A 17100-nucleotide genomic window follows, 5' to 3' on the forward strand; every position below is an offset into this window, starting at 1 on the left:
TACCACAACCAAATTATTGATTCAGTTACACAACCATCTTTTCTTCTTTAAGTGTCTCCAACAGGAAGATTGGCTGGTGGCAAATACAAATTTCCCTGTCCCCAGCATCATGAATTATTTTTCTTGGCATTCAAGAAAGCTCCTTTTTCTTCTTTGGTGATAATATGATACTAATATGTGCTTCTACTGAATTTTCAAGAGTGATTATACGTTAATTCTTTTAAGTTCCTACTCTTATTAAAACGTATTCAAAGCATCTCTTCTTTCAAAAAAGTATTTGAAAAAAAGTAAGAATCTCTCAATAGTTAAAGGAAAACTTTTTTTTTTTTTTAATGATTACTTACCCTTACTAATTTTTGCTTGGCCAAACCAGCACTGCTCCTGCCTAACCGGGATGAAAAGAGATCACGCATTTCTCTTAGGGCTAAAAGGAGTTTCAATGTATTAGGCTACTCAACCCACAATAGAGCTGAATGGCAGCTAGCGAATACTAAATTGCACTTTCTAAGTCTGAGACATTGGTGATGTGGCTCTGCTACATTACTGGTTAGAGACAATACTATCAAACTTAGGAAGCAACATTTAGTCCTTTGCAGACATTCACACTATCTTTCTTGGTAATATTCAAAATATTCAATGACAGAGCAAGTGTGGGGAAATTATCCCCACTTTTTAATATAGGTAAGTCTGGAAGCCATATCTGGCTTTCCAAAAACAGTAATGCTTAATAACATCTTTTTATAAAGACAGCATGGACAAAAATAATTGGAGTAATTATTTAAACTAATAAAGCATGCAGGTTTACCAGTTACAGCATCTCCTCCACAATTCCAGAAAAGTGGTATAATATTAGATTGAGATTTGCAGTTATTGAGAGGAGATATTGTAAGAATCTAATGACCAACTTTTTTTTTTTTAATGAAAACCCCAAACACAAGTGGTATTAAACTTAATAGTACTTAGTATTGTGCATAGATTCAAGATTGAGAAGATGAAAGAAGATACTTGTTGACATTAGAGTTGAATTTATGTAGATGGTAATTTTCAGGAAATATGTACGAAGGGAGGTTGTTCCAGAAAATGAAAGTTGAAGGAATAAATGAGAAAGAAGAAGAAAAATTGGTTCTGTGAGTTTGAAGGTGGACAGTAAAAGGATGTTGACTTGTTGTAGCACATGTCTGGACTAATTTGGAAAATAAAGCAGGAATTATAGAGCCAATTCAGAAGAACAGTGCCCATGGATATAGTGCCTATAGAAAAGGCATCCAGCAGAAACAGAATGTCTATGAGACAGTGGAGAGACTGTGTTAGAGATTAGTCATTAATTAACCTAACTGCCCTCTTTTGAATAGAATCTAGGAGCTTGAGAGAGAGGTTTTTTTTGGGGGGGGGCACTGCCCCAGATGTGGGAACAATATTCCATGGTAGGGCAGATATATGATTTGTACAGAGTGAACAGCTGTTCGCAAGAAAAGTAATGCAGAGTGAGAGAGAAAACCCAGTTTTTTAGATGCCGAGGAAGCAATATTTGTAATGTGCTTATATCCTTTTTACTAGATGAGACAGGAGGACTGAGTTTTAGGATTGAAATCAAGTTATAGATATCAGCATTTAAGGAATTGGTAGTGAATATTCGAGAAGTTGAAACTGTTTGAGCAGGGCAAAGTTTCTCAAACTGGAAGGTGGAATGCAATGCGCTATCATCATCAGAAAAACTATGGATAGAATTTCCAGTCAATGGAAGAAGGGCATTAATATACAAGAGGAAAAGAGTGGGAGAAAGAACTGAAAGGGAATACCAGCATTAGTACAGAAGTCAAAAAAGTTAGTCAATTCTACCATCACCTGCAGTGAGCAGTCAGAGAGAAAACTGGATACCCAATTACACACAAAACAGTTGCCAAACATGATCAAAAGCCTTTGAAATGTCAAGAGCAACTGCTTGAGTTTCATCAGACTTTTCCATTGAATTTGTCCATAGATTGATATTCTGGATTATGTTATCCATCTATGGACAAATTCAATGGAAAAGTGGATCGACACTGACTGAATCCATACTGGCGATCAAATGGAAGGTTTCTAGATAGTTTAAGAGTTGGCGATTAAGATTTTTCCATTACTTTAAAAAGAGTAGAAGTAATTGCAATGGGATGATAATCGTATGGGAGAGATTTGTCACCTTTTTTGGGAACTAGCTGGATATGAGCAAACTTTCAAGCAGAAGGAAAAACACCTTTGGAATAAGAAAGTGAAAAAAGGGACGAAGAACAGGAGCACAGATTTTGAGAACAAGTGGAGAAATACCATCAGGACCTGGAGCTTTCTTAGCATCAAGATTTGTCAATATCCTTCTGACAGAGGACCACAGGAGGCATTGAATGGGGCATGCTGGGAATGGTAGGTGGTTTACCAAGATCATTAATACGTGAGTTGGAAGAAAAATAGGATGCTAGCAGGTCAGCTTTATCCTTGGCTGAAGCGGCAATAGAACTATCTAGTTTTGACAGAGGTGGGATACATATGAAGAGAATTAAGATTATCTAGCCTGTTAAAACTAGTTATCTAAACTATAAAGTTTGGCCATTCATCCCAAATCCAATAAGATGTTTTAAATGCCAGCAATTAGGACACTCAAATTGTCTGCAGAGGTGATTCTACATGCCCACAATATGACTCCAAAGAGCATGATCAGGCAAACTGTACTAGTGAAATACTTTGCGGTTTTGTGGAAGTTAATGACTCTACAGGCTATACGAAACCATAATTAAACTATTGGAAAAATGGATTCCAACTGAGGAAAATATCCCATATATTCTAAAAGCTGTAAAATATGAAAAGTTTAGAAAGAAAAGATCAGAAATATAAAAAATCTATTACCTTGAAAACGTCTTAAGTGAATAATCGCTTCGAGGTAATTTAACTAACGATTTTTCATTTATAACAATGTCAAGACATTGTTATAAATGAAAAATTGTTAGTTAATGCAAAATGGCCAAACATTGACAACAAATTAAGAATAGTTTTATCCGAAATGGGACCTATTCAAAAGAAAAATTTAATATATTCGAGAGAGACAGATGGACGTAAATTGAGCGATACACATAACAAAAAAATTGAAAAAGTAGAGTTGGTAACACAGACATGGCTTATTTATTCTTTAACTGCAAATTCTGTTTTTGTTGTAAGCTTTTTACACCTGCTGAGAGTAGTAGCCTCATAAAAGGATATGATGACTTGGGGAAACCTCCGAAATTTTACATACGTGAGACCAGTATGACTCCATGAAAAAATTTTTAAAATGGAAGGAACTTGAGAAGAATCTGAAAAATGAAACAACTGTTGACTTTCAAACACAAAACATGTACGAAATAGAAAAAAAAACATTGGTAAAAAGATTGATTGAAATAGTAAATTCTTTGGTGGCCAACATTTAGCATTTCGAGAATCATCAGATACATTCTATCAAAAGGATAACAGAAACTTTTTAAAATCAGTTGAACTGTTTGCTAAGTTTGACCTGGTTATGAAAACCCACATAGAAAAAGCCCTATGGCAAAAAAGGTTGCATTCACTATTTAAGTAAAGACAGTCAAAATCAAATATTGCAAATTTTAAGCAATGGAATAAGGGGTAAAATTTTATTATCAATTCGAAAGGCTAAATACTATTTAATGAGCTTGGACTGCACACCTGATGTAAATAAAACAGAACAGATGAGTATTATCATACGTTTTGTTTACTACACTGATGGAAAAGTCAAAATCAGGGAAAACTTTTTAGGTTTTGTGGAAGTTAATGACTCTACAGGCTATACGAAACCATAATTAAACTATTGGAAAAATGGATTCCAACTGAGGATATAAGGATTCAAGGGTACGACAACGGGGCGAATATGAAAGGGAAAAGAAATGGGCTTCAAATTATGTCTTAAACACAAATCCTCATGCCTTTTATGTCCCCTGTGGTGCTAATACTCTAAATTTAACAATCAATGATGCAGAAAATGTCAATGCAGACAATTAGTTTTTTTGCAACTGTGCAAGAAGTAAATAATTTCTTTTCATCTTCTCCGAAGCTATGGAGAATTCTTTTAAAGAACATTTAACATTAAAGCAGCTTTCAGATACCTGATGGGAAAGTAGAATTAAAGCAATCCAGCCTCTACAATATCAACTGGGAGAAATTTATGACGCGATCTATGTAATTATGGACCATGACAACTTCAATAAAGAAATACAACATGAAACACAAAGTTTGTGTGTTAAAATAAAAGATTATAAATTTATTTGCTCCTTGATAACCTGGCATGATATTCTTAATAGAATAAATCCTGTCAGCAAACAACTTCAAGAGAAAAATTTGAACATTGTACTTGTCTTAGAATCCATCGGCAATTTAAAAACATTCGTATTAAAATATCGATCAGATTCAAATTACAAGGATCTTCTTGAAACGGCAAAAAAACTAGTGAATATGTGGATGGAGAACCAGGATTTAAATCTGCAGTTTACTGAAGAAAAAAAAAACTTTATCATGACAAATCACCGCAAATGGCAGAAGACAGATTCAGAGTCAATGTTTTTATACTATTTTGGATACTGCTTGGGCATCGTTGAATGAACATTTTGAACATTAAATACAGGGGTCCTCGTTATCCGAGGGTAATTGATTCCATAAAATTCCACTTAAAAACAAATCTACTTAAAACGGGGATTAAATTTTCTTAATGTGTATTATGTACTTGTACAAAATAAAAAATTGATTGAAGCAACTGAAAAATGAGACAATTATTTAATTATACATTTTTTTATTATATGTTGAACAATGTAAGGTTAAGTGAAGTTTATTGAAATTACACTATTTTTCTGTTTTACCAATAAAGTATGAGTCCAGAGGTGTTTTTTTGCCATATTTTTTCAGATGAAATTGGTCTTTAACTTCTTGCTTAAATTTTGCTGCACGATCATAAAGAAGGTCGTTTTCACAAAAATATTTAAGTGCTTGGTCAATTTTCTCAAGGGCTTTTAATTTTTTTATTATTGATTAGGAAATATCCTATGGCATAGACTGCCATTCACAAATACATATGTTACCTTATAGGAATACTGCACTCAATTAGTGCTCTGTTTTTTCTGGAACAAAGTATAATTATCAGCATTAAGCAGGGTTCACTTGTACTTTGCATTTGTCAATGTTAAACTTCAGTTTTCACCTCTCAGCCCATCTGCCCAACTTTTCTAGATCCTGTTGCAGTAGTGTACCGTCATTAACAACCCTGCCAACCTTCGTATTGTCTGAAAACTTGACATTAAGCCTAATATACTTTTATCAATATCATTGATAAATATACAAACCAACAATGGGCCCAAATACTGAACCCTGGGGGGGGCTTCACTAATAACATTAGTCCACGAAGAGCAGTGTCCATTGATTATCACTCTCTGTTTTCTCCCACTCAATCAAGCAGCAACTTGCCCTTAATGCTATACTGCTCCAATTTCTATAGTAGTCTTATGTGCAACAGTATCATATGATTAGGTGCCTCTGTAGCCAGGTGGGAAGGAGCAGCAGTGCGTAGCACACGCTTCTTGATTAGACTGGGGTTCGAGCCCATCACCACCACATATCCCGGAGCAATATGGCCTTAGTTGCTAATGCTCCTAAAAACCAAATAACAAACAAACAATCATATGATTAAAAGTCATGCTGATATTAGATGATCACAAGAGCTAATGCAATTGAAGCCTAAAATTTGCAAATTACAGAAGTGACTAAAATTCTAAAAAATGTTGCTTTTGCATCGAAATATCCAGAAGTAGTATCAACAGCTAATAGCCTTCTTAAAATTAATTATGAATCTTTGTGCACATTATCCATATGGTGCAATATCTTAACTTATATTGACAGAGTGAATCAAGTCCTACAAGCAAAAGGCATCACTGTTTCTTAGGCTTGTAAAATAATAAACATAAAAAAATATTTTACAAGAGATATGTGGAAGTGATAGTGAAGTGGTCAGTATTTTTACAGATTGTAAAAAAAGTGGTTTAAAATATAGAAATATCAGCAGAATATACTGAATCCAGAAAGTAAAAAAGAGAGCAACTTTATGAGTGTGAAGATGAACCTTCTAATTTATCAGCTGAACAATCTTTCAAAGTACAAAAAAAAAAAACTGCATTTAAATGAAGATATTTCATTTAAAGTTATGAAACTTTAAATGAAATATCTTCTGATTTCTATTTTCTTTTGGGTGATTTGCTTGTTAAAATGGACACTACTATTGTTCCAAAAACAGCAGTGTATTTAAGTCTCAAATATGACAGTGATTGGAATGCCTCAGAAATTTCTCAGAGATTCAGTTTTAAACATCAATGCATTAGCATTGTTTCCAAACATTTCAGACTCCAGGTGCAAAAGTGTTAGTGTTCTCAAGCGATTTTCTCAAAACTACAGTTTTGTTCATTTGTAAAAGTTTTCTTACGTTCCCATTAATTCCTAGTAAACTTGTCTTGCATTAGCATTATTATATTAGCTATATGATGCAAGGAAGCTTGAAGCTTTTGCTGCACCAGCCAAAAAAAAATTGAGTTACCCTGTGAGAGAGAGAAGGGAATCACCAAGAAAAAGAAGAATGAGAGATCTAGCTCAGGACCCTGGGTGTTAGTTGAGGCATATATTGCAAGAAAGAAAGCTTATATAACATTCGGCAAAAAAAACAAAAAAAAACCCTTTTCCCATTTCACCCATCTAATCACTCCAAATGTTTGTCTAGTTCAACCTTAAATTTATTTAGACTTTCAACTTCCAGAACAACAGATGGAAATCTATTCCAGCAATCAACTATCCACCAACTAAAGGCAAACTTCCGCACATCTATTCTACAACTGTCTTTCCTCAATTTGAATCTATGCCCCCTCAGGAAGCAGAAGAATCCCATCAGCATTGAGCCTGCTCAAACCATTCAAGGTCTTATACACCTCAATCAGATCACCACACAGGTGCCTAGTCTCCAGATGCTGCAACTTGCAGAACTTTAGCCTTTCTTGGTAAGAGCACCCTTTTGTTCCTCCCCCAATCTTTTTGCCCTTCTCTGTACTCGTTCTAGCAACTCTACATCCTTCTAAAATGAGGCCTTCAGACCTGTATGCAGTACTCATGGTGTGGCCTGACCATTTCCTTATAGAAATTGATAATCACCTCCTTGTCTCTGCTAGCAAAATTCCTATATATCATTGACAAGACTCTGTGGCCTGCTCGGACAGCCCATCTGCACTGCTCAGAGAAGTTCATATCTGACTGACTCTTGGGTTACTGCTACTCATATGCAGTACTTTGCATTGGTCAACGTTAAGCTTCAGTTGCCACTCTCTGCCCAACTTTTCTAGATCCTGTTGCATTAGCATATTGTCATTAACAACCCTGCCAACCTTTGTATCATCTGCAAACTTGGACATTAAGCCTGATATACCTTAATCGATATCATTGATAAATACACAAAATAACAATGGGCCCAGCACCAAGCCCTGGGGAACTCTACTAATAACATTAGTCCAAGAAGATTTATTACCACTCTTTGTTGTCTCCTACTCAACCATCCCTCTATCCATTTTTTCAACTTGCCCTTAATGCCATACTGTTCCAATTTTTACAGCAGTCTTCCATGTGCAACATTATCAAAAGCTTTCCTGAAATCAAAGTATATGATATCAAAATTATTTTTTGCATTCAGTTCCTTTGAGATCACATCATAGTATCCAATCAAATTGGTCAGACAAGACCTCTCCTTAACAAACCCATGCTGTGTTTGAACTATTACTGCAGTCTTGTCTAGATGACCCTGCAATGCTTCTTTAACCAGTGACTCCATTATTTTCCACAGAACAGAAGTTAAACTAACAGGTCTATAATTATTTGTGTCACCCTTTGAATCCCTTTTGTGAATTGCAGATACATTTTTACATCTCCAGTCCATGAGGACCTCCCCTGAATCTAAGGATGCTCTCATAATTATGGCTAAGTGTTTGCTTATATCCTTCGCTGCCTCTTTCAATATAACTGGATGTATCCTCCCAGGTTCCTTTTTTATGTTTAACTCCATCAATTTCTCCTCCACTTTGCTCTCTGCTATTACAAAATCATTGAGCTCTCTGTTAGAGTTTAATAAACTTCTGTCCTCCCCTTCCTTACAGAATTCCTCATGTGTGAATGTAGGTGCAAAATACTCATTCACACATGAGGAATTCCTCATGTGTGAATGAGTCATTTGTCAGTGATTTCTGTAGTCAAGAAAGATCTGTAGTTGCCAACTCTTGGTTTCAGGAACCACTACGACATAGGTGTATGTGGTAAAATCTTGGAGATTCTTGTAGATATCAGTTAGACTACATTCTGGTGAAACAAAGATACTGCAATCAGGTAAAAAAAGTTGTGTATTTTCCAGGAGCAGATGTGGACAGAGACCATTCAATGGTGAAAATGATAACAGAACTAAAGCTAAAGAAAATTAATGAAAAGAAAATAAATAATAAATGGCACCTAGAAAAACTAAAGAATGTAGAAATAAGAATACTGTTCCAGAATACTACAAATAGCTATAATGAGGTAAATAAGATAAGTATGATAAACAATATTGATAAACAATATTAGAGACAGATGTGGAATAACATTAAAGAAACTATAAACAAAGCAGCTCATAAATTTCTGGGAAATGGAAACAAGGCAAAAAGAAAACCATGGATAGCAGAAGACATCCTTTAAATGATAGATCAAAGAAGAATCTTCAAAAATAGAAAACAAAAGATGGAAAAAATAATTACCATGCTCTCAAGAATGAAATTAATAGAGAATGCAGAAAAGCAAAAGATAAAATGGTGGACAAAACAATGCCAAGAAATTGAAACCTTAATGCAGTATGGATGAACAGATAGTATCTACAAGAAAATTAAAGAAATAACAAGAAAATGTAATGGAATTCGCTCCATAGCAATCAGAAATGAAAAAGATAATGCCATTCGAGACGCAAAAGAACAACAAGAGACATGGAGAAAGTACATAGAAGATCTATATACGTAGAACCACTAGCCGGGTGGGTAAAGTGCCTGCCTGGCAAACCAAAGCTCGTGGGTTCGAATCCCGCCTCGGGCTTGGATCAAAGTAGAAAATGCAAAAACCTTGGGAGGTGCAATATGGCCACAGAAGTCAATGCGCCAACAACTAACAAAAGAAAAAAAAAAGAAAAAAAAAAAAAAAAGAGAACCACAAAACTTAAAAGAAGGATTTGATCTAGCTTTAAAGTTACTTCCTAACAACAAGGCTCGTGGTATAGATAATATTACAGCAGAATTAATAAAGAATAGTGGAGACCAAGTCAAGCAATCAATATTTGGATTGATTTCAAAAGCATATAGTGAAGGAAAATGGCCAGAAGAACATTGTACAACCATCATAGTATCAAAAACAAAAAAACTGCAACAACCGAATGCAAAGACTACAGAACCATCAGCCTCATATCACATGCATCAAAAATTATAAAAATGCAAATAGAATCTTACATCGAACACTTTTTAGAGGATACACCATGTGGGTTCAGAAAGAAATTATTGACAAGAGAAGCAATAGGAACTTTAAGATCCTTATCAAAGAATGATAAACAATGGCAGGAATCTGTATGTGTGCTTTATTGACTGAAAAACCATTTGACATGAAACTTTTCCTCTACTAGAAAACATGGGATGTCCACCAAGATTAATTAGGCTAATATTTGAATTGTATAAAAGACAAAAGGCCATCATCAGAGAATTGACAAGTAAATCTGCTTTCCCCAGGTTTATTTAATATATCTGCAGAATTAATAGGGAAAGAAGCATCTGATGGTAAAAAGATAGGTGGAAGAATGCTTAGCACAATAATCCGAGGGACTCACATCTGGTGAGTATGGGCATGGCATACCCAGGGTCCTGAGCTGAATATCATCATTCTTCACTTTCCTGATGATTCTCTTCTACTTCTGACTTTTGTTCTCTCTCTTTCAGGGTAATTCAGAATTTTTTTTTTTTTTGGCTGGTGCAGCATAAGCCTAAGGCTTCCTTGCACCATATAAGGCTAATAATAATAATAATAAAGTCACAACTAAGCCAATCCCCATCAGGAGAGGAATCTTTCAGGGAGATGCCCTGAGCCCATTGTGGTTCTGTCTAGCACTTAACCCGCTGTCCAACATGCTCAACAATAGCAAGTACAGATATAACCTCAAAGAAGGAAGGAAGAACCTGTACACCCTCACCAACCTGATGTACATGGATGACATCAAACACTATGCGGTAACTGAGAAGCACCTCCAGCAACTACTCCAGATTGCTGAAGAATTCAGCAATGATATTAGGATGGAATTTGGTCTAGACAAATGCAAGACACACGGATTGCACCAGAGAAAATTAGTCAACTGAAACTGTCAGCTGTAAACTGGTAAACAGATTGAAGCCATGGCATATTAAGAGTAGGAGACCGGCAGAATTACTTAACAAGTACAGGTCACTGTTGAAAAAAAGCCCTGAATTAGGGTTGAATTTGAAAGTGTCTGCAATTCTGCCCAGACACGATAGGAGGGAGTATATGATGAGAGCCCAGGCGATCAATTCGGCCCTGGAAAGATTGTGCAAGGCTCAAGGGGTAGAATTTTTTTCAGCCTGGTCTGTACTTGTTAACAGGAGAGACTGCTTCTACAGGGATGGGATACACTTAAATAGAAAGTATGCAAGAATATTTGTGGATGCTATTGAGGCAGTGTTAGGTGGGTCGGAAAACTGCTAGCATGGGAGGATATAAGGACTAATAGATTAACAGTAGCCACTGGCAGAGGTGAAAGTGATTCTTGCACTGCTTCTATTGGAATGAGCAGAAGCCTGGAAAACAAGATGCAGGATATTTTAGAGACTGCTGGGAGTCACTGCGGTACAAGTAAACACATGGGTTGTATTAGAGTAGCTAAGAAAAAGAACAGGTGTATGTATACTTGTGTGTACACCAATGCTAAGAGGTTGGTAAATAAATGTGATGAACTTGAGGTATTGCTCAAAGCATCAAAGGTGGATAGTTGTGATATCAGAGACATGGTGTCACACAGATATTAGGAATGCAGAACTGGAATTTGGGGAGTACAATGTCTACAGAAAGGATAGGAAGGGAGGAGGGGTTATGCTATTAGTTAAGAAACACATAAAATCCAAGTAAGTGAAGCCAGTCGACATTGCTGCCCAGTGCAGTGTCAAGTCAGTTTGGTATGACATAAGCATTGGGAGATCAAAATTGAGAGTAGGAGTGTGCTATAGGCCTAATGACTCTGATGAGTATAACAAGAAACTGTACAGGGAAATAGAGTGGGCCAGAAAATCAGAGAGTCTTATAATGGACGATTTTAATTTCCCAGATATTGACTGCAATGTGTGGGTTGGTCACTCCCACACTAGCAAGGCTTTTGTGGATTTATTGGATGATTGTTTTCTACATCAGCCTGTTTGGGAGACAACTAGAGGGAGTAATACTCTTGATGTGATTATCAGTAGTGATTCTTCATGCATTAAGAATATGCAGATAGAGGAACCACTAGGTAGCAGTGATAACAGTGTGCTGAAGTGGGATTTACTCAAAGAGGTAACTACCATCAGGGGTAAAGGGAAGGGTTATTGCTTTCGTAACGGCGATTACGGTGGTCTGAGACAGTATTTAAATTCTATACAGTGGGACCAACTGATGATGTTACCAATAGCAAATTCAAAATGGGAAGCATTCAAAGAACTTATCTTGGAAGCTACTAGGCTTTACATACCAACTAAGAAATATTCTTCAAGGTTTAGGACTAAATGGATGTCAGATGAACTAATGAGACATATGGCAGAGAAGAAAAATGCATGGGATACATATAAATTAACACGTGACACAGAAGCCTACGATAGATATAAGTTGATCTGTAACCAAGTTATGGAGGTTAGGGAGGCGAAGACAGATTATGTATTGGCATAGCAGTACCTAATCCGATTGGCATAGCAGTACCTAACAACCTGTACAAAACCTAGGGAAAAAAATCAGGAAGTACACAAACCTAAGACAGAAGATCAAAGAGATGTCGTATATGCAACAAATAACGACTATTGTGTCAACCACAGATATGGTGCCAAAGACCCTACATAACAGCCTAGTAGCAATATGCCTCCCAACAAACACCTACAAGGAACTCCAGAAAGTCACAATCATGAACACCTGTAAGATAGTCAGAGTTCCTTGACCAACAGTAACACCAGACATAACAACCACCCTGTGTACTTGGTAGCAATACCTATCACGAGGTGGAACCCTCAATCAGGGAGAAATAATATAAGAGCAATAATAATAATAAATTTGCAGATGATTAGGTAATCCTTGCAGGTAGCCCAAGGAAGTGCAGAAATATGGAATGAAGATTAACACAAATAAAACAAAGATTATGATGATTAGTAAAAAGCCAAAACAATTTCACATTGAAACTGATGGTTAAAAACTAGCACAGGTAACAAAATTCAAATACCTAGGACAGATTATAACACAAGATGCATCTTGTCACAGTGAAATCGGTGCAAGAACACCAGACATAACAACCACCCTGTGTACTTGGTAGCAATACCTATCACGAGGTGGAACCCTCAATCAGGGAGAAATAATATAAGAGCAATAATAATAATAAATTTGCAGATGATTAGGTAATCCTTGCAGGTAGCCCAAGGAAGTGCAGAAATATGGAATGAAGATTAACACAAATAAAACAAAGATTATGATGATTAGTAAAAAGCCAAAACAATTTCACATTGAAACTGATGGTTAAAAACTAGCACAGGTAACAAAATTCAAATACCTAGGACAGATTATAACACAAGATGCATCTTGTCACAGTGAAATCGGTGCAAGAACTGCAATGGCAAAACAAGCATTTAGAGATGCTAAAGAAATATGTCATTATATCTAAGAAAATGAATTATTAGAAAAAATAAATGCACAAGGCATAATTCCTTATCGGTTTAAGTATTAACTATATAATATCGGTGTAAATACACCATAGTTAACCCATAAATTTGAACTACATATGTAGTGTAATAGGCATCGTTTTAATTGTATCTCATATTGTGGTTGCCTTCACAACGAGATAGCTGCTATTGCATTACTTCAAATAAATAACACTTCTTTAGTAGAGAAGTCTGTTGTTATTTACTTTCAGCGGATACCACCACCCAGATGATTTCGATAGCTTCGAAACGATTGTTGCCTCATTATTTAAGCAAAGATGGTGCATGAATTTGTCGGATTACTAGAATATAAACTTGACAAATCCATGTACTTCAGTAATTTGGATTCAGAAAACTTTGAAACGATATAGCCAAGTTAGTACTATGGGTCTGCTGACGAGGCTACTAGGAGACGGTCGTGTTCAAAGCCGCTAAGTGGATTTTTCTTATTTATTGATTTGAAATTATTGTTTTTCTAAAACTTTTGATTTAAATTTAGTAGTATAACATTATTTTGTGATTTTCTGATTAATTTGGTGTATTTATTCTTTACTCGGCCTTGTAATTGCATAAAAGTATCAGTAAGGGTATCGACGTGTTTGCAACTCCACTGAACGAGAAGTTCTTTAGCCATATTTAGCCGCTTGATTGAATATTTTTTTACATCGAATTATTTCTGTAAGTAGCTTATAGACCTAGTAAGGATCGTTAGTTTATTCTGAATTGAGACAGCGAGATTTGAAAGTTAATTAATACTTAAGTGTCCGTAGATTTACCGTTCGAACTTCCCGCCTTTGTGTTACGATAGTTATATACCGTACTAGATAGCGTTAGTTGAACTTGGTTAGCAGTTACATTGTACTTTTAAATAAATACATGTAACGACTTAGATTACAAATGTAACATAATTAATTATATTTAACATAATTAATAACATAACATAATTAATTATAATTAATTAATAAATTAATAGAATCATGACTCAGACCAGAGCAGCAAAGCAAAAGGCTCAAGCTAATGGAAGTGCTGTGGCTCAGAGCAGAACTGAAGGGGGCAGTTGTCCTCTGACTCACAGCCTTATAAAATGCACTGTTTGCAGAGCAATCGGATATGGGACATGATACTGCCATGGGGGATGTCTTTGTGTGTGCGCGATGCAAGGAGTCTATTGATATCAGGCAACAACTCTGCGTTCTTGTGGGCCTATATGAGAGCTTGAAGGACAGGGTGGATGCCCTCGAAGAAACTAAATTGAGGGGCCCATCAAGCTCTCAGCTGCCCACATCAACGCCAGAGCTTGCACTTGGGCATCACGTGACACAGAGGCAACCCCCAAGGCAGAATGCGCTGGTCCCGAAGGAACTAGTAGTTGTTGGTGACTCTATTGTCAGGGAAACGTGCTTTGTAAAAAAGATAGGTGGAACAGGACCAGGGTATGTCTGCCAGGGGCAAAGGTTGATGACGTAGAGCGAATATCATCTTTTAAGGGCACAAAAGGTGATATAGTTGTACACGTTGGCACTAATAATATTAAGAGTAGGAGACCGGCAGAATTACTTAACAAGTACAGGTCACTGTGGAACAAAAGCCGAGAATTAGGGTTGAATTTGAAAGTGTCTGCAATTCTGCCCAGACACGATAGGAGGGAGTATATGATAAGAGCCTTGTCGATCAGTTCGGCCCTGGAAAGATTGTGCAAGGCTCAAGGGGTAGAATTTATTTCAGCCTGGACTGTACTTGTTAACAGGAGAGATTGCTTCTACAGGGATGGGATACACTTAAATAGAAAGGGTGCAAGAATATTTGCTGATGCTATCGAGGCAGTGTTAGGTGGGTCGGAAAACTGCTAGCTTGGGGGGAGACAAAGACCAATAGATTGACAGTAGCCACTGGCAGAGGTGAAAGAGATTCTTGCACTGCTTCTATTAGAATGAGCAGAAGCCTGAAAAACAAGATGCATGGTATTTCAGAGACTGCTGGGAGCCATTGTGGTACAAGTAAACACATGGGTTGTGTTAGGATAGCTAAGAATAGAAACAGGTGCAGGTATACTTGCGTGTACACCAATGCTAGGAGTTTAGTAAATAAATTTGATGAATTTGAGGTATTGCTCAAAACATCGAAGGCAGATATTGTTGGGATATCAGAGACGTGGTGTCACACAGATATAAGGGATGCAGAACTGCAATTTGGGGAGTACAACGTCTACAGAAAGGATAGACAGGATAGGAAGGGGGGAGGGGTTATGCTATTAGTTAAGAAACACATAAAAACCAAGGAAGTGAAGCCAGTCGACATCGCTGGACAGTGCAGTGTTGAGTCAGTTTGGTGTGACATAAGCATTGGGAGATCAAAATTGAGAGTAGGAGTGTGCTATAGGCCTAATGACTCTGATGAGTATAATAAGGAACTGTACAGGGAAATAGAGTGGGCCAGTAAATCAGAGAGTCTTATAATGTGAGATTTTAATTTCCCAGATATTGACTGGAATTTGGGGGCTGGTTACTCACACACTAGCAGGGCTTTTGTGGATTTATTGGATGATTGTTTTCTACATCAGCATGTTCGGGAGGCAACTAGAGGGAGTAATACTCTTGATTTGATTATCAGCAGTGATTCTTCATGCATTAAGAATCTGCAGATAAATGAACCACTAGGTGGCAGTGATCACAATGTGCTGAAGTGGGATTTACTCAGAGGTAACTACCATTAGGGGTAAAGGGAAGGGTTATTGCTTCCGTAAAGGCGACTACGATGGACTGAGACAGTATTTAAATTCTATACAGTGGGACCAACTGATGATGTTACCAACAGCAAATTCAAAATGGGAAGCATTCAAAGAACTTATCTTGGAAGCTACTAGGCTTTACATACCAACTAAGAAATATTGTTCAAGGTTTAGGCCAAAATGGATGTCAGATGAACTAATGAGGCATATGGCAGAGAAGAAAAATGCATGGGATACTTACAAATTAACACATGACACAGAAGCCTATGATAGATACAAGTTGATATGCAACCAAGTTACAAAGGAGGTTAGGCAGGCGAAGGCAGATTACGAGAAATCCTTGGCAAGGGATGCAAAGAAAAACAGCAAAGAGTTCTTTACTTATGTAAAATCTAGAAGGAAGGGGATGAATCAGATTGGTCCACTTGATATTGATGGGTCAACTGTTGATGATCCTGCTCAGGTAGCTAACAAACTAAATGAATATTTTGCATCGACATTCACACATGAGGAGTTATTCAGCAAGGGGAATGCCAGAGGTGTATTCAACAAATCAAGAGTATTACTCCCTCTAGTTGCCTCCCGAACATGCTGATGTAGAAAACAATCATCCAATAAATCCACAAAAGCCCTGCTAGTGTGTGAGTAACCAGCCCCCAAATTCCAGTCAATATCTGGGAAATTAAAATCTCACATTATAAGACTCTCTGATTTACTGGCCCACTCTATTTCCCTGTACAGTTCCTTATTATACTCATCAGAGTCATTAGGCCTATAGCACACTCCTACTCTCAATTTTGATCTCCCAATGCTTATGTCACACCAAACTGACTCAACACTGCACTGTCCAGCGATGTCGACTGGCTTCACTTCCTTGGTTTTTATGTGTTTCTTAACTAATAGCATAACCCCTCCCCCCTTCCTATCCTGTCTATCCTTTCTGTAGACGTTGTACTCCCCAAATTGCAGTTCTGCATCCCTTATATCTGTGTGACACCACGTCTCTGATATCCCAACAATATCTGCCTTCGATGTTTTGAGCAATACCTCAAATTCATCAAATTTATTTACTAAACTCCTAGCATTGGTGTACACGCAAGTATACCTGCACCTGTTTCTATCTTAGCTATCCTAACACAACCCATGTGTTTACTTGTACCACAATGGCTCCCAGCAGTCTCTGAAATGCCATGCATCTTGTTTTTCAGGCTTCTGCTCATTCTAATAGAAGCAGTGCAAGAATCTCTTTCACCTCTGCCAGTGGCTACTGTCAATCTATTGGTCTTTGTCTCCCCCCAAGCTAGCAGTTTTCCGACCCACCTAACACTGCCTCGATAG

At 37.0% G+C, this 17100-nt stretch overlaps 1 protein-coding gene across 6 annotated transcripts in view; it reads right to left on the reverse strand.

The window, feature by feature from the left end:
- Positions 1-17100, reverse strand: part of Pex23 (tectonin beta-propeller repeat-containing peroxin 23) — an 851062-nt gene that overhangs the window by 831 nt on the left and 833131 nt on the right. The gene's annotated exons all lie outside the window — the stretch shown is intronic.

Source organism: Mastigoproctus giganteus, chromosome 7, assembly GCF_048544385.1.
Source record: "Mastigoproctus giganteus isolate SK-2022 chromosome 7, ASM4854438v1, whole genome shotgun sequence".
Lineage (NCBI taxonomy): Eukaryota > Metazoa > Arthropoda > Arachnida > Uropygi > Thelyphonidae > Mastigoproctus > Mastigoproctus giganteus.